A 24,205-nucleotide genomic window follows, 5' to 3' on the forward strand; every position below is an offset into this window, starting at 1 on the left:
GCAAGGTATTTTCACAATAAAAAAAAGTATGGAATGCTGCATGGACATGACATTCATGGAATTTGCATGTGATCCTTATGCAGGGGCCATGCTAATAATCTTCATACAGTTCCAAGTGAGCACTGAGGATCTAGGTTTGAAGCCAGCCCAGTCCATGAGATTTTTTTTTTTTTTAAATTTTTCTAGTTCTGGGGCTTGAATTCTGGGCCTGGGTGCTGCACCTGAGCTCCTTTTACTCCAGGCTAGCACTCTACCACTTGAACTACAGTGCCACTTCTAGATTTTTCTGTGATTAATTGGAGATAAGTTCTCAGCCTCCTGAGTAGCTAGGACTGCAGGTGGCTCCACGCCCCTGAGATTCTTACCTTCAATTAACCACCAGAAAAGTTTTTTTAGCCTTGAGCAAAAAAGCCTAGGTTACCTGCAGACCCTGAGTTGAAGCCCCAGTACCAGCACAAACAAACACCCATTCATAAATGTTGTTACAATGTGTGTGTGTTGTGTATGCTGGTTCTAGAGCTTGACTTTAGGGCCTTCTGTTCTCTCTCTGCTTTTTATCTCATGGCTAGCACTCTATCACTTGAGCCATACCTCTAGTTCTGGTTTTTGTTTTTTTTTTTGCTGGCTAACTTTAGATGTCACTTGTTTGTGCAGGCTGGCTACAAACCTTGATCCTCAGATCTCAGACTCCTGAGTAGCTAGGATTATAGGCATGAATCATCTGTGCATGGCTTATATATTAATTTAAAACCCCCTAAAATAACTGAAGAAAGTAAAAGTCCAGCTTTTTTTTTTTTTTTTTTTTTTGTCAGCCATGGGGCTTGAACTCTGGGCCTGGGCGCTGTCCCTCAGCTCTTCAGCTCAAGGTGAGCGCTCTACCACTTGAGCTACAGTGCCACTTCCAGTTTTCTGGTGGTTTATTGGAGATAGGAGTCTCATGGTCTCTCCTGCCTGGGCTGGCTTTGAACCGTGATCCTCAGATCTCAGCCTCCTGAGTAGTTAGGATTACAGGCGTGAGCCACCAGCGCCCGGCAAAGTCCAGCTTTTTATTCACATAAATAGCATATTATGGGTGTTGATCTTCTATCACATATATGTGTACATGCACATACACATATGTCTATATCCATGTAAATACAAAAACACACATATCCTAAATATTTTCACAGACTTAAAGATTTATTTATTTACAGTGCTGGGGATCAAACTTGGGACTCACACATACCAGAGATGTGTTCTACTAATAAGCTATACCACAGCTGGAGAGGACATTTGTTTGCATGTGTGTGGTAGTATTGAGACTTGACCTCGGGGCTTTGCATTTCTTTGTTCAAGATGGGAGTTCTACCACTTTAAGATACACCTCCAATTCTGGCTTTTTTGCTGGCTAATTGGAGAAAAAGTCTCACAGATTTGTCCCTCCTAGCTGGCTTTGAACCTAAATCCTTAGATCGCAATCTCTAGAGTAGCTAGGATTACAGAAATGAGCCACCAGTATTTGGCTTGAATGAGGACATTTTGAAAAAGTGAAAATTAATTGTGAATATGCTCTATATTCAGATAAACTCTCAAAAGGCTGGAACTATTTGTTTCCTTTTACACTCTTCCTCTTCGGTGAATGAAGAGCAAATGATTCTTGCTCACACGTAGTAATCCATACAGTACTTGATCTTTGTAATGCATTGAATAGTACTTAGGATAGGCATACAAATTCCTATTTGTGCTGAGTGTATATCCATTTGTCTACTAAGGGTTTAGAAAGAGGCCACTAAAATCATGAAAATGTACTTTTATTTATGTACTTGAGACTTGTGATCAACAAGCAAATATACTTGTGGTTTTAGGCCTTTGAAAGAAATAAAAATAGTATACTTTTCTCTCTTTGTCCCAAGGTCAGAATATACAAGCCCCCTTCTCTTGGCTTGCTTGTTAGAGCTAAATTGAAGCTTTCATAGAGATTGCCCACTTTGTTCCTCATTTGGCTTCTCTCATATTTCATTGACTTCACTGTTCAGTGGGGAAACTAAGACTCACAAGAGGTAATTTGTTCAATTGGGATAAGCAGTGTTAGGAGCCCATTAAGCACTCGCAGAACTATATCAGACAATAGTGTCATTGTGCTATGATTTAATCTTAACACACCCACGAAAAACTTCAGCCCTGTATAAATAACTTGAATAGCCGGCAACCGACGGTAAACGGCTGAAACACAGGCTATTCTACTTCATAGTTTTTATGATCTGGGTTTGTTTACTTATGCCTTGGACAGGAGCCGGATCTAGAGTACGAGTTGTGATATTTTTCGGCACTCGGCTCTATTTCCTGGAACGATTACGCCGGCGCTCCTCTTTTGATGTCTGGCGCGTTCGCACATTCGGTGATCTTCTGCGCCGTCTTATTGCTTGATGTCTCCCGAGCGGCGGCGGCGGCGGCGGCGGTGGTGGCTGTGGCGGCGGCGCCAGGTCCAGGGCTGAGTTATCCGCGAGGCCCCGGGCTCAGACCACTTTCTCCCGCCTGTCGATAGAGTGGACCCCTGGCTTTCTTCCCGCTTCTTTCTTCTTCCCCCCTTGGCTCAGCTCTCCCGCTGGACTGCAAGTAGAGTCCTCGTCCGCTTTGCAGGTAGGCCCGGCAGGCGCCAGGCAGGCCCGGCCCGGCATCCTTTCGCCGCGGTGCGGGGAAGACCTTGGCGCCGGCGGGTGGGCGAGCCGGCTGGAGGGTGGGCGAGCGGGCGGGCGACGCCAGGAGAGGGGCTGCGTTTGGGGGTGCGGCCCGAGGGCGGCCCGCCCAGAACTGTGAGGGAAGCCGGAAGGAGGGAATGATGCTCTGGGGCTGCCGGGAGTGGTTCCGTGAGGGGAGGATGTTAGTACTAGGTCGGACGTCGCCACTCCTGGGTGAACTCTGTTGTGTGTGTGTGTGTGTGTGCGCGCGCGCGTGTGTGCAAGCTAGCAAGAGTGTGTAAAATCGCCTTCTAGGAACGGATAGACTTTTATGTGTTTGTTGACCCTTCATTTCTGCTTTTCCCTAACCCAAGTCTCCGGGTGTCCTGACTGTAATCCCGGGAGCTCAACTCAGTCCAACCCTTGAAGGGACCTTTGGGTGAAACTGGGTCCTCCGGCTCGCTTGAACTTAGTGTTATATTCCCCCCTTAAAGGGGAGGGGTGGGGAAGAGGAATAGGGAAACTGAGGCAGCGTGTGGATGCACTTTTCGTCATTTACAAGTTTTTTTTCCTTCCTCTCATGTTACCAGCCACTTTATACATTCAACTATTTTTTTTTATTTGATTGTTCCCTTTTCCTCGGAATAATAAAGTTTGTCTTTAGAAAAGTTTAGGGACCATGTGTCTTGGGGCAATCAACTTTATTACAACCATGAAGGCTTTGATTTCTTTCTTTCTTTCTTTCTTTCTTTCTTTCTTTCTTTCTTTCTTTCTTTCTTTCTTTCTCTCTCTCTCTCTCTTTCTCTCTCTTTTTCTCTCTTTCTCTCTTTCTGTGCTAGTGTAATAAATAACCAGCGGGGTCATAATTCTAGACCTGATACTTGAACCTCAGGAGGTCCTAGGCACTGTCCCCGAGGTTTCTCCCCCCCCCCCAAGGGATCTGCCATTTGAGCCAGAGCTCTACTTCCTACTTTTTTGGGGGGTAGTTAATTGGAGGTAAGCGTCTCATTGATTTTCCTGCCCTGGCTGGCTTTGAACCATGGTCCTCAGATCTCAGTCTTTGAGTAGCTAGGATACAGGTGTAAGCTACCTGTGCTTCACTTTTTTTTCTTTATATAAATTTCTTTTGCTGTTCAATTTGCCTTCTAGTTAATACTGATTTCTCTTTTTTCTTAGCCCTTGTTTTTGAAATCTTTCAACTTGATGTTTCAAGATTATTGCTGGATAGAGATGGTTAGGTTTAGAATTCAGACTTCTTGGGGCTGGGAAGGTGGCTCAGTGGTAGAGCGCTTGCCTTGCATGCTCGAGGCCCTGGGTTCGATTCCTCAGCACCACATAAAGAAAAAAGCCGGAAGTGGCACTGTGGCTCAAGTGGAAGAGCTTTAGCCTTGAGCTGAAGAGCTGAGGGACAGCGCCCAGGCCCAGAGTTCAGGCCCAATGACCGGACCCCCCCCAAAAAAAAACAAAACAAACAATTCAGACTTCTTATCTGAGGGACCTTTTTTTTTTTTTTTTTTGTCGGTCATGGAGCTTGAACTCGGCCTGGGCACTATCCCTGAACTGCTTTTGCTCAAGGCTAGTGCTCTACCAGTTGAGCCACAGCACCACTTCTGGCTTTTTCTGTTTATGTGGTGCTAAGGAATTGAACCTAGGGCTTCATGCATGCTATGCAAACACTCTATCACTAAGCCACATTTCCAGCCCAACATTACATTTTATGAATTAGATTCTATCTCCCTTTTCCCAACTTGGAAACTTTAGGGTCTGAGTGTTCTTATTTAATTTTCATGGGATTGGGTGTGGATCTTAGTGTGTTACTTCTTTGCTGAAAAAAGAAACTGGCCTAGAGGTCGTTCTAGGTTGGATCAGTTTCCAACCAATTCTAGTATATAGAATCTATAGGAGAATAGCTTTAGGGTATTACAGATTAAATCTGTAGTCTTTGGATAGAAATTATAAAAGTCTATGGTTCTGTACAGTTTAGGATTCTAATATGAATTTCAGAAACATTACTCTTTCTCTGATTTTTCTTGTATGAGGTCAGCAAGATTTTCATCAGTGCTTTTTTCTTCTTTTGTGGTGAGTTTTGAACTCAGGACCTCTTCTACTAAGCTACATCTGTAGCCCTGAGATCAGTCAGGTTTAAATGAAGGTCCTTTGATCTGATTTCCTAGTTAACAGGACCTCATTACTCTCAGGGATTAATGAAGAGCTACTAGACTGTTTCAAGAATGTAGATTAGAAAATTAAGCTAAGATTGTATACTTTGAAAAGGTTGTTTTTGTTTTGTTTTGTTATTTAATTTTATTTTGGTCCTGGGGCTTGAACTCAGGGAGTTCAAATTGTCCTGGGAGTTGTCCTTGAATTTTTTTTCTCTCAAGACTAGTGCTCTGCCACTTTAAACCACAGCTCCACTTCTGGCTTTTTTGGTAGCTAATTGGAGATAAAAGTCCTCACAGACTTTTTTGCCTGGCTTCAAATTATGATCCTCAGATCTCAGCCTTCTGAATAACCAGGATTACACGCATGGGCCACCAGTGCTTGACCTGAAAAAAAAAAGTTGGTTTTTATTTTTGGTCAGTTGTGGGGCTTGAACTCAGATTGAGCACAGTCTCTGAGCCTCTTTGTGCTCATGTCTAGTGCTCTGTCACTTGAGGCACTGCACCACTTCTGGTTTTTGATTGATTAATTGGAGATGAGTCTCATAGACTTTTCTGCCGGAGCTGGCTTTGGACTGTGATCCTCAGATCTGAGCCTCCTGAGTAGCTAGGATTATAGGTGTGAACCTCTGGTGCCCGGCCTGAAAATATTTCTTTTTTTTCTTTTTTTTGGGGGGGTCCAGTTGTGGGGCCTGAACTCTGTGCCTGGGCGCTGTCCCTCAGCTCTTCAGCTCAAGGTTAGCGCTCTACCACTTGAGCCACAGCGCCACTTCTGGCTTTTTTCTTTTTGTTTATGTGGTGCTGAGGAATCAAACCCAGGGCCTCAGGCATGCAAGGCAAGCACTGTACCACTGAGCCACCTTCCCAGCCCCTGAAAATATTTCTATAGTAGAAGAGAATGTATATTACAGGAAAGACTATAGAAAAAAAGTGACGTTGTCCACTGTGGACTGAATCTGCATAGATATTAATTACAAATAGTATCTCAGTGGTTCCTAATGAATGCTAAATAATAAATGGAGAGTGTTATGAGTGTCACAAAGAAATATTAAGAACATTTTGTTATGTTTTTATGGAAATTATTGGCAGAGATTTAAGTTGAATTGAAACAACACAGTAAGTTTAAGGGATACATAGTAAAGCCATGTTTAAAAAAAAAAAATCAACAAAAATTCCGCCAAAACAAAACAGCAGCAACAACAAAGAAGACTAAAGAGAAGGGAAAGAAATAGAGGAGAGAGAAAGAGGAAAACAGGAGAGAGAGAGAGAAAGAATTCAAGCTTATTCATTCTTGGAGATAAAGATTTGAATGACTTGGCCTGAAACAAAGTTATTGAAACAAGCTAGTTGTTTTCTTTTTTTGGGGGGTTGGGGGCCCTTATGCATGCAAGGCAAGCACTCTACCGCTGAACCACCCTCCCAGCCTCTAATGTACTTTTTTTTTTTTGGTAGGTCTTGGGGCTTGAACTCTGGGCCTGAGCGCTGTTCCTCAGCTCTTCAGGTCAAGGCTAATGTTCTACCACTTGAGCTACAGAGCTGCTTCCATTTTTCTGCTGGTTTATTAGTTTCATGGACTTTACTACCCGTGCTGGCTTTGAACTGCGATCTCAGATCTCAGCCTCCTGAGATCTTACAGGCATGAGCCACTGGCACCCGGCTAATATACATTTTTATACAGTGTAATTGCTTTAATATTTTCAGTATTTGTTAGGGAACTTATAAAACTTATTTTTTGATTGCGTTCTTTTGTGTTGCTTATTAATTCTGAACTAGAGTATTTATGGTCTTCAGTATTTTCATGAATGTTGATAGTTTAGGTCAACAATTTACCTTCCTGTTTATCTCACTTTTGAAGGATTAGAGGAAAAGTTTTGTTGTTAACATATCAAGACCTCTTTGTCTAAAATCTGTCTCATCCTTTTTTTTTTGGTCGGTTGTGGGGCTTGAATGCCTTGGTACTCTCCCTGTGCTCTTCAGCTCTAGGCCAGTGGACTTGAGCCACAGTGCCACTTCCAGTTTTCTGGTGGTTAATTGGAGGTAAGAGTCTCACAGACTTTCCTTGCCCTGGCTGGCTTTGAACAGTGATCCTCAGATTTCATCCTCCTGAATAGCTAGGATTACAGGCCTGAGCCACTGGCTCCTGGCTGTCTCATCCTTTTTGTTGTTGTTGTTGTTGTTGTTGGTCTTGGGGTCTGAACTCTGGGCCTGATGCTGTCCCTCAGCTCTTTAGCTCAAGGCTAGCGTTCTACCACTTGAGCCACAGAGCCACTTCTGGCCTTTTCTGCTTATGTGGTGCTGAGGAATCGAATCCAGGGCCTCATGCATGCAAGCACTCTACCACTGAGCCACCTCCCAGCCCCCTGTCTCATCCTTTATAGACTTACTTTGGAATAAGTTGTAGTTCATTTTTCCTTTTTTACCCTGTGGCTTGGTTTATATTCCTGAAAAAAAAAGAAAAAGAAAAATTTAAGTTCCTTTAGTCAGAGTCATTTTAGTTTCTTTCTCCAATTGTTCTGCATAAGACAGAGTTTTCAGTTTCTTGTCATAATTTCTATTTATACAGAAGTGTACCATAGCTAGGCACTGGTAGCTCATTCCCATAATCCTGGCTACTCAGAGGCTGAGATCTGTGGATTGAGGTTTGAAGCCAGCTGGGCAGCAAAGTCTGTGAGGTTATCTTCAGTTAACTAGCCAAAAGCCAGAAGTGGAGCTGTGGCTCAAGTGGTAGAGCACTAGCCTTAAGCACAAAAGCCCAAGGACAGTGCCTGTGACATTAAATTCCAGTCCCAGGATGGACACCAGAAAAAAAAGCATTTTATAGCTAGGTGCTGGTGACTTATGCCTGTAATCCTAGGTACTCAGGATACTGGGATCTGAGGATTCGGGTCAGAGCTAGACTGGGCAGGAAAGACTGATTTTTATCTTCCAGGCCCTCAGTTCTCACACACATAAGAATTTTTTTTTTTTTGGTTGGTTGTGGGTCTTGAACTCTGGACTTGGGCACTGTCTCTTAGCTCTTTATCTCAAGGTAAGTACTCTACCACTTGAGCCACAGTGTCTCTTCCGGTTTTCTGGTGGCTAATTGGAAATTAGAGTCTTAGAGACTTTCCTGCCTGGGCTGGCTTTGGACCGAGATCCTCAGATTTCAACCTACTGAGTAGCTAGGATTACAGGAGTTAGTCATTGGTGCCAAACCTTACTGTTAAGATTCTTAACCCTTACCACCAGAACAAATATGTGCATTCTTCCAAGCTGATCTGATAACTGTGATAATTCCTTAAATAAACTTCCTTTTCATTCATTTGACAATTTCTGCCAAATCCTTAAGCACCGAACAGCTCTAATAGATGGCAAAATTCAGATGTCACTTAGATATTTCCTACCTGTTTTGTAAAGAAGTGTTCTTCTAGGGCTGGGAAGGTGGCTCAGTGGTAGAGCGCTTGCCTTGCATGCCTGAGGCCCTGGGTTCTATTCCTCAGTACCACATAAGCAAAAAGAAAAAAGCCGGAAGTGGCGCTGTGGCTCAAGTGGTAGAGCACTAGCCTTGAGCTGAAGAGCTGAGGGACAGCGCCCAGACCCAGAGTTCAGGCCCCACGACCGGACCCCCCCAAAAAAAAAAAAAAAAAAAAAGAAAAAAGAAATGTTCTACTCCTAAAATAGCTTTGGCCTGTTTTGTTGTAGTACCTTACAAAAATTTGTCATGTGTCTTATATTTGGAACTCTGTTTCAGCTCCTGCTGCTTTTCAGGCTTCTGATTCCCTATACAGACACATCCTTTAATTTGAAAGGCACTGAGAGGAAGGAGAAACAAATGCACAGCTCCACCGTCTATTCCCTATTAAGGTTTTTTTAAAAAGCTCTTACACTTCAATCAAAGCACCGTTATTATTTCTTTTTCTTTAGAAGAACATATATAATCTTTATTCTGTTTTAATAGTAACATTTAATACTAATAGCTGTCACATGTCATTCTATCTTGTACATAGTTCACATTCTTCTCACAAGTGTATATTTTTAATGGATAAGGAGAGGTACAAAGAGGTTAAGTAACTTGCCCAAGTTCTGGAGATAATAAGTAGTTATATTTGCTTGAATTCATACTCCACCAGGCTACTTGGCTCTAGATTGAATGCTACTATGCTACTTTTTAGTAGTTTGGAGAGATACTTTTTTGTTCTGTTTTCACTGGTCAACTAGACTAAATCAAACTCCATGTGGACAGATCCACTCCAAGTGGGCAAAATTTCAGATGCCTCAATCTATCATCAGTATACCTAAAACAATAATTTTTCATGGGAGATACATATTTTAGCTTGGAGAGAAAAATTAACATGTTAATATCACAAAATGTGAAATTTCCTCATTCATGCAACAAATGGAAAAACAATTCCATAGGCAGTTATAAAAAGCTGGGCACTGGTGGCTCACACCTATAATAGTCCTAGCTACTCAGGAGGTTGAGATCTGAAGATTGTGATTCAGAGCCAGCCTAGGCAGGAAAGTCGGTGAGACTTTCCAATTAACCAAGTGGTAGCGCATTCACTTTGAGCTGAAGAGCTCAGAGACAGTGCCTCGGCCCAGAGTTCAAGCCCCAAGACCAACACAACAACAACAAAAATCTAATAGTAGAGATACTTTTTAAATTACTTTGTCCCCTTACATCTTTACAGGCTGTAGGTCACTTTAATCTTTTAAAATTTTATGTTTCCTGAGGTCCCTGTGTTCTCATTTTTTATATTAATTAACTTTTTTTGGTGTGTGTGTTAGTACTGTGGCTCAAAGTCAGGCCTTGTTTACTTGCTTGCCTTGCTTGTTCACATCTGGTGTTCACAAAATGACATGGCCCTGGTCTGACCATTTTGCTGGTTAACTGGAGATGGAATTTTGTGGACTTTTCTTCTACTTGGGCTCTTTTGGAGCCATGATCTTCTGGATCTCAGACTCCTAACTTTTGGATTATAGTGGGAGTCATCAGTGCCCAACTTCATTTTGGATCTTTTAAAATGTTTCTTGATGGTGATTATGTGTTTCAGCATTTACCTTTTAGACTTTTGTTTCTAATCTAGCAAATATGGTTCTTAATCAGAACCAATGTTTATTGAATGCTTTGTGCCAGGTATTATATGACCTTGACTTATTTATTTATGAAGAACTTTATGATGTAGGTACTCTTTTTCACTATGTAGTTCAGGTTGATCTTGAACTGGTGATCCTTCTGGCTTAGACTTCTGAGTGCTGGGTTTATATACATGTGCCACTATATCTGGAAATGTAGGGAAGTTAAGTGATTTGCCCAAGGCACATAGCCAGTTGAGTCCAAGCAGTCTAGCTCCAATTGCCAAATTATGCTGATTCTAATTTGCTTTATATAGTTCTAAATTCTCTATGGCCACTATATTAAGACTAGAGTGAAAATAAAATAGATGCTGTTTATGCCCTTGTAGAGATTATATTCCAGAGAAGAGACAGTAAACAGGTAATTACACCATGAAATGTGCAATCCCACTGTATGTTGAGTCTGATGATGGAAAGTAAAATATAGATTGGAGTGGGAGAGCCTGAATTATATTGGAAGTTTGGAGAGTATTTCTTTGAAGGTGTGATATTTAGGCAGAGATGAGAAGGATAAAAGGGAAAGGCCAAAGAAAAAGCAGATACGAGAATCCTGAGGTGGGAACGTAACTTGGCACATCTGAGAAAGAATATTCATATAGCTGGAATTCAGAGAAAGAGGATGGAGATTTAGGCAAGACCATATAAAGGCTTTTGAATTTTTTTTTTTGTCATGCAGAAAATAGAACCCAGGACATTGTGTGTTCTATGCAGTTACTTGCTTCTCAGCTACATTGCTAGCCTGGCATTTGGATTTTTATCCTAAGTATAATTAGAAGTCATTGAAGCTTTTTTGTTTGCTTGTGAATTGAGGGGGAAGGTGATGGTGCTAGGATTTGAATTCCAGTGCTCTAACTTGAGCCACTCCATCAGTCTGTTTACTTGCTTGTGGTGTTTTTTTGTTTGTTTTTGAGATGAGTGTCTTGTCTCACTATGTTGTCATGGTTATCCCCAAGTAGCCTCATAAATAACAGGTGTTACAGATGTATGCCATCATGACTTGCTTCTGAAGATTTTAAGCATAAGTAATGAACTAATATATGCTTTTGTGTGTGTGTGTGTGCTGGTACTAGAGCTTGAATTTAGGGCTTTGTGCTCTTCCTATATGCTTTTAAAACATGTTTGATTCATTGTGGGTAGGGAAAAAAGGTGGGGGAAGTATAATGGTCCAGGCAAGAGATAATGATAGATTAGGATGTGGATTAGTATGTTTAGATTAGGACAGTAGATGTACATAGAAGTAGAAAGTAGATTCAGTAGATATTTTAGAATTAGGCAGACATGTCTTAATGATGGATTGGATATGTGGTAAGAGGGAGGTGTCAAGTATGATCCAGATTTTTAGCATGAGCATCTAGATAGATGAAGGTGCTGATTCTGAGATGGAATATTGGAAGAGAACAGATTTATACTAGAGTTGAGGGGTTGATCAAAGGCCTTACTTTTAGTCATGCTAAGTGTGAGATTTCTGTGAAAACATACAAATGTAGACACCAGGCATGCAGTCCTTGGGCTGAGGCTGGAAAATGGCATGGGAGATAAATTTGCTACCTAGATGGTAATTACAGGCAAGGAAAAAATATACTCACTTAGTATTATATAATTACAATGAGAGCAGTGCTTAGGACCAAGTGGTCCAAGGAAGTTAAGGGAAAAACCTGAGAAACAGGACATAAGCAGGATATAATTAACTATATTTTGTTGGTTTTAACAGCAAAGAGATCACAGCAAGATTAATACTGGATTAATTTAGGGCCAGGAGCCAGATTAAAGTGTGTTAAAGGACTGGTTAAGAGAGGAGGAATTGAGAATGTAATATACACTTTGATTTATTAGTTTGTCTTTCTGTAAAAAATAATACTCATAAGACAGTAAGTAAAAGTAGGAACCATACTTTTTCTTTTCTTTTTTTTTTTTGCCAGTCCTGGGGTTTGAACTTTGGGCTTGGGCACTGTCCCTGAGCTTCTTTTGCTCAAGGCTAGCATTCTACCACTTGAGCCACAACCCACTTCTGGCTTTTTCTGTGTATGTGATACTGAGGAATTGAACCCAGAGCTTCATGCATGCAAGGTAAGTACTCTACCACTAAGCTACATTCCCAGCCCTCATTTTGTGTTCTTGACTAAGTCTGGCCTTAGTGGCTTGTCCTGAGGTGGTTTGCCAGATTATGAAAGAATTGATTCTTCTGGTCTTTAAGTGTTGGCCTGGAGAGTAAAGGTTTATCTATACTTTGTTTACTTTTTGTTTATTTGTTTGTATTGGAATTGGACTCAGGCCTTATACTTTGTTTACTTTTTGTTTGTACTGCAGTTGGACTCAGGGCTTATACTTGTTAAGCAAGTGCTCTACCACTTGAGCCACTAAGTCAGTCTGCCAGTCGCCTTTTTTTTTTGCTGCTGGTTACTTTTGAGATAGGGTCTTGTTTTATGCCTGGGCTGTGATCCTTCTATTGTGCTTTTCTCCGTCACTGGATGAGATGATGGACTCTTGCAAACTTTTTTTGCCTTGGCTAATTTTTTTTTTTTTGGTCCGGTCGTGGGGCCTGAACTCTGGGCCTGAGTGCTGTCCCTCAGCTCTTCAGCTCAAGGCTAGCGCTCTACCACTTGAGCCACAGTGCCACTTCTGGCTTTTTTTCCTGCTTATGTGGTGCTGAGGAATCGAACCCAGGGCCTCAGGCATGCAAGGCAAGTGCTCTACCACTGAGCCACCTTCCCAGCCCTGCCTTGGCTAATTTTGAATCACAATCTCCCAATCTCTACCTTCTAGGTAGCTATGATTACCAACTTGAACCATACCCATTTTTTTTGGGGGGGGTCGGTCATGGGGCCTGAATTCTAGGCCTGGGCACTGTCCCTCAGCTCTTCAGTCAAGGCTAGTGCTCTACCACTTAAGCCATAACGCCACTTCCGTTTTTTTCTGCTTATGTGGTGCTGAGGAATGGAACCCAGGGCCTCATGCATGCAAAGCAAGCACTCTACCACTGAGCCACCTTCCCAGTCCCCCAATATTTTACTTTAAAGGGAAGGACTCACTCTATCGCTTAGGCTGGCCTTGAACTCATGATCTTTTTGCTTTACTTTGGACATTTCATATAAATCAAATCATACAATATGTGAGCCTTGTGTGTTTTTTTTTTGGTGGTTGTGAGGCTTGAAGTCTAGGCCTGGGCACTGTCTCTGAGCTCTTCAGCTCAAGGCAAGTTGCTCTACAACTTCTGCAACTTGAGCCACAGTGCCACTTCCAGTTTTCTGGTGTCACGGACTTTCCTTCCTAGGCTGTTTTTTTTTTTTTGTTTTTGTTGGTCATGAGGCTTAAACTCTGGGCTTGGGCGCTATCCTTGGGCTCTTCAGCTCAAGGCAAGTTGCTCTACCGCTTGAACCACAGCACCACTTATGGTTTTCTAGTGGTTTATTGGAGAGAAGTCTCACGGACTTTCCTTGCCCCAGCTGGCTTTGAACCGAAATCCTCAGATCTCAGCCTCCTGACTAGCTAGGATTACAGGTGTGAGCCACTGGCGCCTGGCTCCTAGGCTGGTTTTGAACCATGACCTCAGATCTCAGCTTCCTGAATAACTAAGATTATGGGCATGAGCCACCAGCACCCCAGCTGTGATTGGTTTTCATGACTTAGTATAATGTTTTGGAGGCTTATTTATCCATATTGGAGTATATATCAGTACTTTATTTCTTTTTGTGACAATAATATTCCATTGTACATATATATCATAATTTGCTTATTCATTTTCTCATTCATGAACATTTGGACTCTTCTTTTTTTGTCGGTCGTGGGGCTTGAACTCTGGGCTTGGGTGCTGTCCTTGTGCTCTTCAGCTTAAGGCGAGCACTCTACCACTTGAGCCACAGCACCACTTCCGGTTTTCTAGCGGTTTATTGGAGATAAGAGTCTCACGAACTTCCTGCCCAGGCTGGCTTTGAACCGTGATCCTCAGATCTCAGCCTCCTGAGTTGCTAGGATTACAGACGTGAGCCACCGGCGCCCGGCTTGGAATCTTTTCTTTTGCCTTTTGGCTCTGTTAATAGTGCTTCTATGGACATGGATTTACTTGTAACTACTTCAGGTGTGTTCCTGGAAGTGGAATTATAGTGTATTATAGAAAAGTATTATTAATGTATTCTTAAGATTCTTTCAAAGATCAAAGCCAACACCTGCTGCTTTCATTCAGTATGTGATTTATATGTTATTATAAGCCAATACTACCAAAATATAAGACTCTGTCCCCTCCCTTCCTCTTCTCCCCCCCCCCCCCCGCCCCCTCCCCCTCCCCCCTCCCTCTCTCCCTTCCTTCCTTCCTTCCTCTCTCTGAGTTTGCTATGCAGGAGGCTCTACCAATTGGGGGCCTGTGCTTACTATGCAGGAGCTCTACCACTAGGGGGCCTTGCTTGCTATGCAGGAGCTCTACCAGTTAAGCCTAGCCTAGTCCAGAATCTCCTTCATGTATTTTTTTTTTTTTTTTTGGGTCCGGTCGTGGGGCCTGAGCTATGGGCTTGGGCATTGTCCCTCAGCTCTTCAGCTCAAGGCAAGCACTCTACCACTGAGCCACCTTCCCAGCCCCATCCTTCATGTATTTTTAACTTTTTGAGTAACTAAATTCTTCTCACATTCTGGTTTAATGATTTTCCCTTTACTGATGGGATAATTGATGTAAAACATCTGTAAGGTTTTAACTTCCAGGCACCCTCAAGAGTAAGTCAATGATGGATTTAGGAATTTAAGACTCTTAATCATATTCTTTATCTAAGGTGACCCATATAAACCAAAATCTCATTGATATGAAGCTGTTTGATATGAGTTTCCTATATTTTATAATTCCTTTAAGAGAAATTGTTCAGGTGGTGTTAAGTATATGTTCTCTTTGAGGGAGAATTATCATAGAAGGCATATAGATTTCATGTTAGAAAGATCTTCCTGATGACAAACATCTTTTGGGGATGATGTAAGTGTAAGCTTGTTGAGAAATGAAACAGATAAAGATAATTTAAAGTTTTTTTTTTTTTTTTTTTTGGGTCTGGTTGTGGGGCCTGAACTCTGGGCCTGGGCGCTGTCTTTCAGCTTTTCAGCTCAAGGCTAGCGCTCTACCACTTGAGCCACAGTGCCATTTCTGGTTTTCTAGTGGTTTATTGGAGATAAGAGTCTCACAGACTTTCCTGCCCAGGCTGGCTTTGAACTGCAATCCTCAGATCTCAGTCTCCTGAGTAGCTAGGTTTACAGGCGTGAGCCACTGGTGCCCAGCCAGCCCTGGATTCTTAATGACTAGTTTAGGCAAGGACCAGGTTGTAGTTGCTTGGGTAAAGGTACATATATCATAAATATATTTTGGTTTGTTGTGCCTAGAGAAAGTAAAGCCCTGTAGATAGGCAAATAAACACTAGATAGGGCCTTAGGGGGTTGCTCAAGTGGTAAAATCTTTGCTTAGTCAGGCGCCAGTGGCTCATGCCTGTAATCCTGGCTACTCAGGAGGCTGAGATCTGAGGATCATGGTTTAAAGCCAGCCTGGGCAGGAAAGGCTGTGAAACTCTTCAATACACCAACAGAAAACCGGAAGTGGCCCTGTGGCTCAAGTGGTAGAGGGCTTGCTTTGAGCTGAAGAGCTCAGGGACAGTGCCCAGGTCCAGACCACGACCATGACCAACCAAAAAAATCCCACTTGCTTAGCAAGTGCAATATCTTGAGTTCAAAAACAACAAAATAACCCCTCCCCCCAAAAACTAGACTATTATAAAATATGAACATACACATAAAATGCTGGGCGTTAATAATATAACCCCAGCATCCCAAGGGCTGAGGTCGATGGAGAAAGAACTTCAAGCTTACCTGACTACATTGCAAGACCCTGTCTCAAACAACGAAATATTCAATAAATGCCAAATTAAGTTGTCTGTTTAAATGCTCAGCTCAGGGGCTGGAAAGGTGGCTCAGTGGTAGAGCGCTTGCCTTGCATACATGAGGCCCTGGGTTCGATTCTACACCACATAAGCAAAAAAGAAAAAAACTGGAAGTGGCGCTGTGGCTCAAGTGGTAGAGCACTAGCCTTGAGCTGAAGAGCTGAAGGATAGCACCCAGGCCCAGAGTTGAGGCCCCAGGACCAGACCAAAGTAATTAAATAAATAAATAAATAAATAAATACTCAGCTTGGCAAATGCCAAAGGAAGGCACTCAGAACATTGCTTATTTGCCTTATACTTAGTATCTACCTTAAGATATCTTAGGGGCTGGGAAGGTAGCTCAGTGGTAGAGTACTTGCTTTGCATGCATGAGGCCCTGGGTTAGATTCCTCAGCACCACATAAGCAGAAAAACACTGGAAGTGGTGCTGTGACTCAAGTGGTAGAGTGCTAGTCTTCAGTTAAAAGAGCTGAGGGACAGCGCCCAGGCCACGAGTTTAGGCCCACCACCACCACCAATAACAAAAAAAGATAAAGTATCCTTTGTCTATTATGAAAGTTGTAGTTTGTGAGAGACTGGGGGCTAAGCTAAGAGTTCTGTGGTCCTGATTTTTTTTCTTCTTCTTGTTCTTCTTTTTTGTTTTAATTGTGAAAATACTGTGCAGAGGAGTTACAATTACATGGGCAAGATAATGAGTACATTTCTTATCAAGCATTGTTGCCTCCTCCTTTGTTTCCCCTTTTTTTTTTTTTTTTTTTTTTGGGTCTGGTCCTGGAGCCTGAACTCTGGGCCTGGGCGCTGTCCCTCAGCTCTTCAGCTGAAGGCTAGCACTCTACCACTTGAGCCACAGCACCATTTCCGGCTTTTTTCTTTGTTTTTTTTTTTTTTTGTCGGTCGTGGGGCTTGAACTCTGGGCCTGGGCGCTGTCCCTCAGCTCATCAGCTCAAGGCGAGCGCTCTACCACTTGAGCTACAGAGCCACTTCCGGTTTTCTGGTGGTTTATTGGAGATAGGAGTCTCAAGGTCTCTCCTGCCCGGGCTGGCTTTGAACCGAGATCCTCAGATCTCAGCCTCCTGAGTAGCTAGGATTATAGGCGTGAGCCACCAGCGCCCGGCTCCGGCTTTTTTCTTATGTGGTGCTGAGGAATCGAACCCAGGGCCTTGAGCATGCAAGGCAAGCGCTCTACCACAGAGCCACCTTCCCAGCCCCCTTTGTTTCCCCTTCTATCCCTTTCCATCCCCCCCCCCACTCCCCCCACCAAAGTTGTAAAGTTTGTTTTTCGACATAATGACTTGTACTTCTCGTTGTTGCAATGGGTCCCCCTGTATCCCTATTTAAACGATTTGTTTTTTCCCTTCCCCTTCACAAATTATACCAACATCCAACATCAAATACAGTGAAAGCAGGGGTTGTATCGTGGGGGAGGGCCATACAAAGTGGTCCTGATTTTTATGTCTACCCAGACTTCATCTCCTTACCCAGACTTCATTACCATATGTTGACATCCTCACTCATCAGGTGATGGTATTAGTAGGTGTGACCTTGAGAGGTGATTAGATTTTGGGGAGAGAGCCTTTATGAGTTAGATTAATTACCATTAAAAGGAGGTCTTGAAAAATGAAAAGAAGCCTAGACATTCTCATTCTAGAGCTAATTTGCTTTCAGTCTACTGAAAGGGTATTCTTTCCTGTTACTTTCACCACACACACACACACACACACACACACACACACACACACACACACACACACACACACACACACACACACACACACACACACACACACACACACACACACACACACACACACACACACACACACACACACACACACACACACACACACACACGAAACCTCAAAACATATCTATGAACCAGCATCAGACTGTATCTGTTGGCTTCTTGCCCTTGAACTTTCCAGCTGCCAAAACTGTGAAAAATAAATTTTAGTGTATACTTCCTAGCATTCAGGAGGCAGAGAGAGGCATGAAGATCTATACTAAGTTTTTTTTTTTTTTTTTTTGGGTCCAGTCGTGGAGCCTGAACTCTGGGCCTGGGTGCTGTCCCTCAGCTCTTCAGCTCAAGGCTAGCGCTCTACCACTTGAGTCACAGCGCCACTTCCGGCTTTTTTCTTTTTTGCTTATGTGGTACTGAGGAATCGAACCCAGGGCCTCAAGCTTGCAAGGCAAGCGCTCTACCACTGAGCCACCTTCCCAGCCCAAGATCTATACTAAGTAATGAGATTGTTTCCAAAAAAAAATTTTTTTTTATTTGTTACAAGCTACCTAGTTTATGGTGTTTTGTTATGCTAGCCCAAACAAAGTAAGAGGAGGAACTTATAATCACTGGTACCATTCATGAAGAACTTACTAGTTTTTTTTTTTTTTTTTGGCTGGTCTTGGGGTCTGGGCCTGGGCACTATTCCTCAGCTTTTCAGCTCAAGGCTAGCGCTCTACCACTTGAACCACAGCATCACTTCTGGTCTTTTCTGCTTATGTGGTGCTGAGGAATTGAACCCAGGGCCTCATGCATGCAAGGCAAGTGCTCTACCACTGAGCCACCTTCCCAGCCCCAAATCAAAGTTTGAACAGCTGATAGGTCATTCTTGGAGTGAAATTCTGCCTTAGAGAACATAGTGTTATAGAAAAATACCATAGGTCCTAAATTTTAATTCTAAGCCAGTCCCCGAGTAGCTGTAGAACCTGGAATATTATTATAAATCTGGAGGCTATAAATGTGCACACCTTTGAAGAGAGTTGTTATAAATATCAAAAATTGCATGGTAAATTCCTAGCTCTGAGTACACACTCCCATAGTACTAGCTATTAGTAAAATGTTGCTAATGGTACCATTTCTAGCCTGCTGGTAGCAATTTTTAAAGGTGTATTGAAGAATTCCTATGAGCTTCTGCCATATCAAGGATAGGTAGTCTTAGGTGGGCATGGTGGTATATCTTTGTAATCCCAGATGAGGCAGGAGTATCTAGATTAGATTAATTTGGGTTATATATCCAGACTGTCTCTGTCTCTGTCTCTCTTTCTCACACACACATATATACAAACCCATAAAGACAGTCTTGTACTCCTGATAGGTGCCAAGCATGTTTGTTTTTGATGAAATTAGTCTTTAGATTGCTATGAATATAGTTATGAAGATATAGCTTCATGACAGACCGAGCACGTGCCTAGCATGTGGGAGGCCCTATGGTTGGATCCCCAGCACTGCAAAACTAAGAAACAAAATGCTATGATTATTTATGGGTACACTTTTTATTGATAACTGTATTTTTTTTTTTTTGTCTTTTCTTTTTTGATACTGGGGATTGAACCCAGGACGTTGCACTGGCTAGGCAAGCGCTTTGCCACTGAGCTACATCCTAACCCTATTGATAAAATTAGAAAAAGAACTTCAGTTTATTTTCCTTGGGCCTAAAAGAAAGAAGCAGCAGTGGAAAGGAACCCCATATAATGTGGTAAAAGAGACCTCTGTTTCTTTTAGAGCTGTTCTTTTTTTTTTTTTTTTTTTGCTGGTTGTGGGGCCTGAACTCTGGGCCTGAGCACTATCCCTCAGCTCTTCAGTTCAAGGCTAGTGCTCTACCACTTGAGCCACAGCACCACTTCCAGCTTTTTCTGCTTATGTGGTGCTGAGGAATCGAATCCAGGGTCTCATGCATGCAAGGCAAGCACTCTACCACTGAGCCACATTCCCAGCCCCTAGAGCTGTTCTTATTGAGCCTTGAAACAATGGCCAAGTGATTTTAAGGTTTTGTAATTTTATGTATAAATAATATCCCAAGTCATATTTTATACTTGCACATGATTTGATGAAAAAGTTGAAGAATTTTCATTGCCAGAGTTTCAAAAAATTGTAGCATTATTTTGGGGAAGGAGGTTTATACTGGATTTAGCTGGCCAGCTTCTGTTTGTGCTTACTAAGCATGTCCAGTGTAGTGTTTTTTGTACATTGGGGACCTTTTTTTTTTTTTAAATTTTATTTTATTTTATTTGAGAACATACTGTACAGAGGGGCTACAATTACATGGGCAGGACATTGGGGACCTTTTACCCAGGGATGAAGAAGGAAAATACATGTTTATTTCAGCAGAACTGAAACTAGGACATATGTAAGGAAACTAATGTGAAGGATTATCTTTTGCTTTGGAGAGGTTAGCTGGATTGTGTGTGTGTGTGTGTGTGTGTGTGTGTGTGTGTGTGTGTGTGTGTACAAATGAATGGAATGTCTGTAAAATGATCAGTCCATTTTGTACTTCTGCTCAAAGGAAGAACATGTTTTCAGAGAAGTTTGCTGTAACTTGAGAATTATTATTATTATTATTATTATTATTATTATTGTCACTCGTGGGGCTTGAACTCTGGGCTTGGGCGCTGTCCCTGAGCTCTTCAGCTCAAGGCTAGTGCTCTACCACTTGAGCCCAGCTCCACTTCTGGCTTTTTCTGTTTATGTGGCATTGAGAAATCGAACACAGGGCCTCATACATGCAAGGCAAGCACTTTACAACTGAGCCACTTTCCCAACCCTAACTTGAGAAATATTATGGCTTGTAATTTTCTGCTGAAAAGAAATCATTTGACATTTCTTCTGTGGGGCCTATAGATTAGTTTCCTGGAGGCATGGGGGGGGGATGGGTTCCTACTGAAGGCCTTACATTTTTGCAGAACTCTTTAGAATGCGACTTCCATATTATACACACTTTTATTCTGACTGAATGGCTGACTCAGCTATAAGACATTAGCATGGGAAACATCTGCCAGGTTTGGCCCAGACAGAAAGTATACTTTATCCTCTTGCTTAGTGCTTAGGAAAGATTAAAAAAACCCATTTTTTTGTGAGCTTTCTATGATTTAGTGATAATAAGACTAGCCAGGCGCTGGTGGCTCAAGCCTGTAATCCTAGCTACTCAGGAGGCTGAGATCTGAGGATCGCGGTTCAAAGCCAGCCCGGGCAGGAGAGACCATGAGACTCCTATTTCCAATAAAACCACCAGAAAACCGGAAGTGGCGCTGTAGCTCAAGTGGTAGAGCGCTCGCCTTGAGCTGAAGAGCTGAGGGATAGCGCCCAGGCCCAGAGTTCAAGCCCCACGACCGACCAAAAAAAAAAAAAAAAAAAAAAGTGAAGACTATAGATGCAGAGTAGTAACTAGTATGTATGATCCTACTTCAATACAGAAAATAAAAATTTGCTAGCACATATATTGGGTATTTGTAAGATAATAGGATTACTTTATTTTTTATTTATTTATTTTTTGGTCCAACATGGGGCTTGAATTCTGGGCTTGGGCGCTGTCCCTCAGCTCTTCAGCTCAAGGTGAGCGCTCTACCACTTGAGCCAGCGCTACTTCCCGTTTTCTGGTGGTTTATTGGAGATAAGAGTCTCATGGACTTTCCTGCTCAGCTGGCTTTGAACCAAGATCCTCAGATCTCAGCCTCCTGAGTAGCTAGGATTACAGGCTTGAGCCACCAGCACCCGGCTGTAGGATTACTTATTGCTGGTAAGGGGCCTTGAACTTGGGGCTTTTTCTGCTCAAGGGTAGCACTCTACCACTTCAGGGACACCTCTGCTTCCATCTTATTATTGGTTATTAGAGATAAGAGTCTCTTGGATTTGTCTAGTCTTGGATTTAAATCATGATCCTTAGATCTCAGTCTTCTAAGTAGCCACTGTGAGGCTAATAGGGCTTAATAGAGTTATTTTAGGAGGGTAATGTAAAGAGTTTGGAGGAAGATGAACCATAGAGCACTATTTTCTTTTTCTTTTTTCTTATTTCTTTTTTTTTGGGTCTGGTTGTGGCGCCTGAACTCTGGGTTTGGGCGCTGTCCCTCAGCTCTTCAGCTCAAGGCTAGTGCTCTACCACTTGAGCTACAGTGCCACTTCCGGCTTTTTTTTTTTTTTTTCTTTTTGCTTAGTGGTACTAGGAATCAAACCCAGGGCCTCATGCATGCAAGGCAAGCGCTCTACCACTGAGCCACTTTCCCAGCCCCTGTTTTCTTTTTATTACAATAAAGAACATGGGTTATTTTTTAAATTCAACTTTATGAGAATAAATATGGTTTAAGTAGTTTGTTTGCATGTATGAAAATAGAACAATAAAACGTTAACTTTTTTATGTGTATACCAGTACTAGGGCTTGAACTCATACAAGTCTAGACACTGTTCCTTAGCTTTTTCACTCTAGGCTGACACTGTACCATTTGAGCCATGGTTCTACTTACTGCTTTTTGTTGGTTTATTGGAGATAAGAATCTTACAGACTTGGAAGTGGCACTGTGGCTCAAGTGGTAGAGTGTTCCCCTTGAGTTGAAGAGCCTAAGCTGAAGAGCTGACAGTACCTAAGCCACGTGACCAACTCCCCCACCTTCCCCCCTCCCCCCCCCAAAAAAAAAATCTTACAGACTTTCCTGGCTGCTTTCAAATCATGATTCTTAACTCTTAACCTCCTGAGTAGCTTGGAGTATAGGTATGAGCCATTGGTGCACTGTGGAAACATGATAAATTTTTTTAACCTTTAAAAGAAGGAGCTGGATGCTAGTGTGTTTGTGTTCTTCCTGCACCTTAAGTTTATTTTTATTTGGAATATTAGAAAATTAAATCCAGTTTCTAGTCAGAGCTTAAAATGACTAAGTTCTTAAATCTAGTGCTTATTTTGACTGGCTAAGGACTGTGATTGGCAAGATAGAAGGGCATCTGGACCTTTTAGCCTAAGAACTTTGAATTTAATAATTTGACTTATTTTCCTGAAGGCCTGAGGGAAATTTTTTCTTTCTCTACTCCAGTCAGCCAAGAACCTGACCTGGGCTGACTTTGAGATTGGCTACTTTTAAACACACTGAACTTGAAACTGGAGTTTTAGACCTTAGGTCCAAATCACAAGTTTTATGTGTTACCATCAATGAGAGGATAACTTTCACTATTATATCTACAAATGGATTCGTTCTAAACTCCTCACTGTTGATACCAATTGCTTCTGTTTCCTTTTTTTTTTTTTTTTATGTCGTGGGGCTTGAATTCTGGGCGCTGTCCCTCAGCTCTTCAGCTTGAGGCTAGCGCTCTACCACTTGAGCCTCAGCACCACTTCTGGCTTTTTCTGCTTATGTGGTGCTGAGGAATCGAACCCAGGGCCTCATGCATGTAAGGCAAGCGCTCTACCACTGAGCCACCTTCCCAGTCCTGCTTCTGTTTTCTTAAATTTCACATAACTATCACAGACTACTCACCTTGTATAAGAGGTGAATCTTGGCCAGAATCCTTCTACTCATACTTAATTACAAGTAGATGGTGACTCATGGAGGCTGCTGGTAGCCCAAAAAGGATGATCCTAAGTGGAGCTGGGTTGAGACAAGTTCATACATTTTTTTTCTGCCACTGTAGGAAGACTGGTAATTGTACCCACATCCTGTTCTATGCTTTGCAATGCTTTTACTTCAGCTTCGTTTCTTAAAATTTCTTTCAAGTAGATAGGCCTTTATATTAAAAACATTTACTGCTTTTTTTTTTTTTAAAAGGAGTTTGCCAGGCACTGGTGGCTCACACCTGTAATCCTAGCTACTCAGGAGGCTGAGATCACGGTTTAAAGCCATCCTGGGCATGAAAGCCCAAGAGACTCTTATCTCCGATAAACCCTCAGAAAACTGGAGTGGCACTGTGGCTCAAGTGGTAGAACACTGGCCTTGAGCTGAAAAGCTGAGTGACAGCACCCAGGCCCAGAGTTCAAGCCCCAAACCAACCAAAAAAAAAAGGGGGGGGTTATATGTAAGTTTTGGCCACTTGCCCCTGCATGTTGAAGAGACATCGTGAAAGTCAAAGGAGGTATGTTACATGTGGCCATTGAAAGAGATAGCTGTCTTTGGGGTGTAGACATGAATTAACAAGTTTAAATATACAAAGAATTAGGAGCAGGGGCAAATGGTTATCTATAGTTAAACAGTTTATTTATACACTTGTGGTCAGAGGTGGCCAGAAGTAATGCCAGAGAGTTGTTTGATGATTGATTGGTCAGTTAGAATCTTGTTGGCTATTATTTTAGTGCTTGCTGCTTGAGGTTCTGGGAAGTTGTTATCCTTTTATAATTAAAGGAAACAAATAAACTGGTCAGGATAGTTATTGATACCTGGCAGGTGGTCCAGGTTATTCCTGGATTTAAAAATGTTTATTATGTTGTTATAGGACAGAATGGTTCAGGGCAGTGGATACATACATATATGGAGGAGGCTTTTATCCTGGTTTTAGTTAATTTGTGGGCCCAAGTAAGGAATCAATGCTTTATACCAAAAGCTACCTTTTTTTTTTTTTTATGGTTGATTGATAGAACTCAAGGTCAGGGTGCTTTTTTTTTTTTTTACCTTTTTCCCTCAAGGC

The 24,205-nt window shown here is 42.2% G+C and overlaps 1 protein-coding gene across 7 annotated transcripts in view; it reads left to right on the forward strand.

Annotated features, from left to right (window-relative positions):
• Positions 1-2,412: 2,412 nt before the first annotated feature.
• Ambra1 (autophagy and beclin 1 regulator 1) overlaps positions 2,413-24,205 on the forward strand; it is a 221,610-nt gene continuing 199,817 nt past the window's right edge. For all 7 annotated transcript variants that reach the window (XM_070032455.1, XM_070032456.1, XM_070032459.1 and 4 more), the window contains exon 1: positions 2,413-2,619. The gene's annotated coding sequence lies outside the window, so the exon portion shown is untranslated. The remainder of the gene's footprint in view (positions 2,620-24,205) is intronic.

This window comes from Dipodomys merriami, unplaced genomic scaffold, assembly GCF_024711535.1.
Source record: "Dipodomys merriami isolate MVZ:Mamm:240054 unplaced genomic scaffold, mDipMer1.0.p SCAF_21, whole genome shotgun sequence".
NCBI classification, from domain to species: domain Eukaryota; kingdom Metazoa; phylum Chordata; class Mammalia; order Rodentia; family Heteromyidae; genus Dipodomys; species Dipodomys merriami.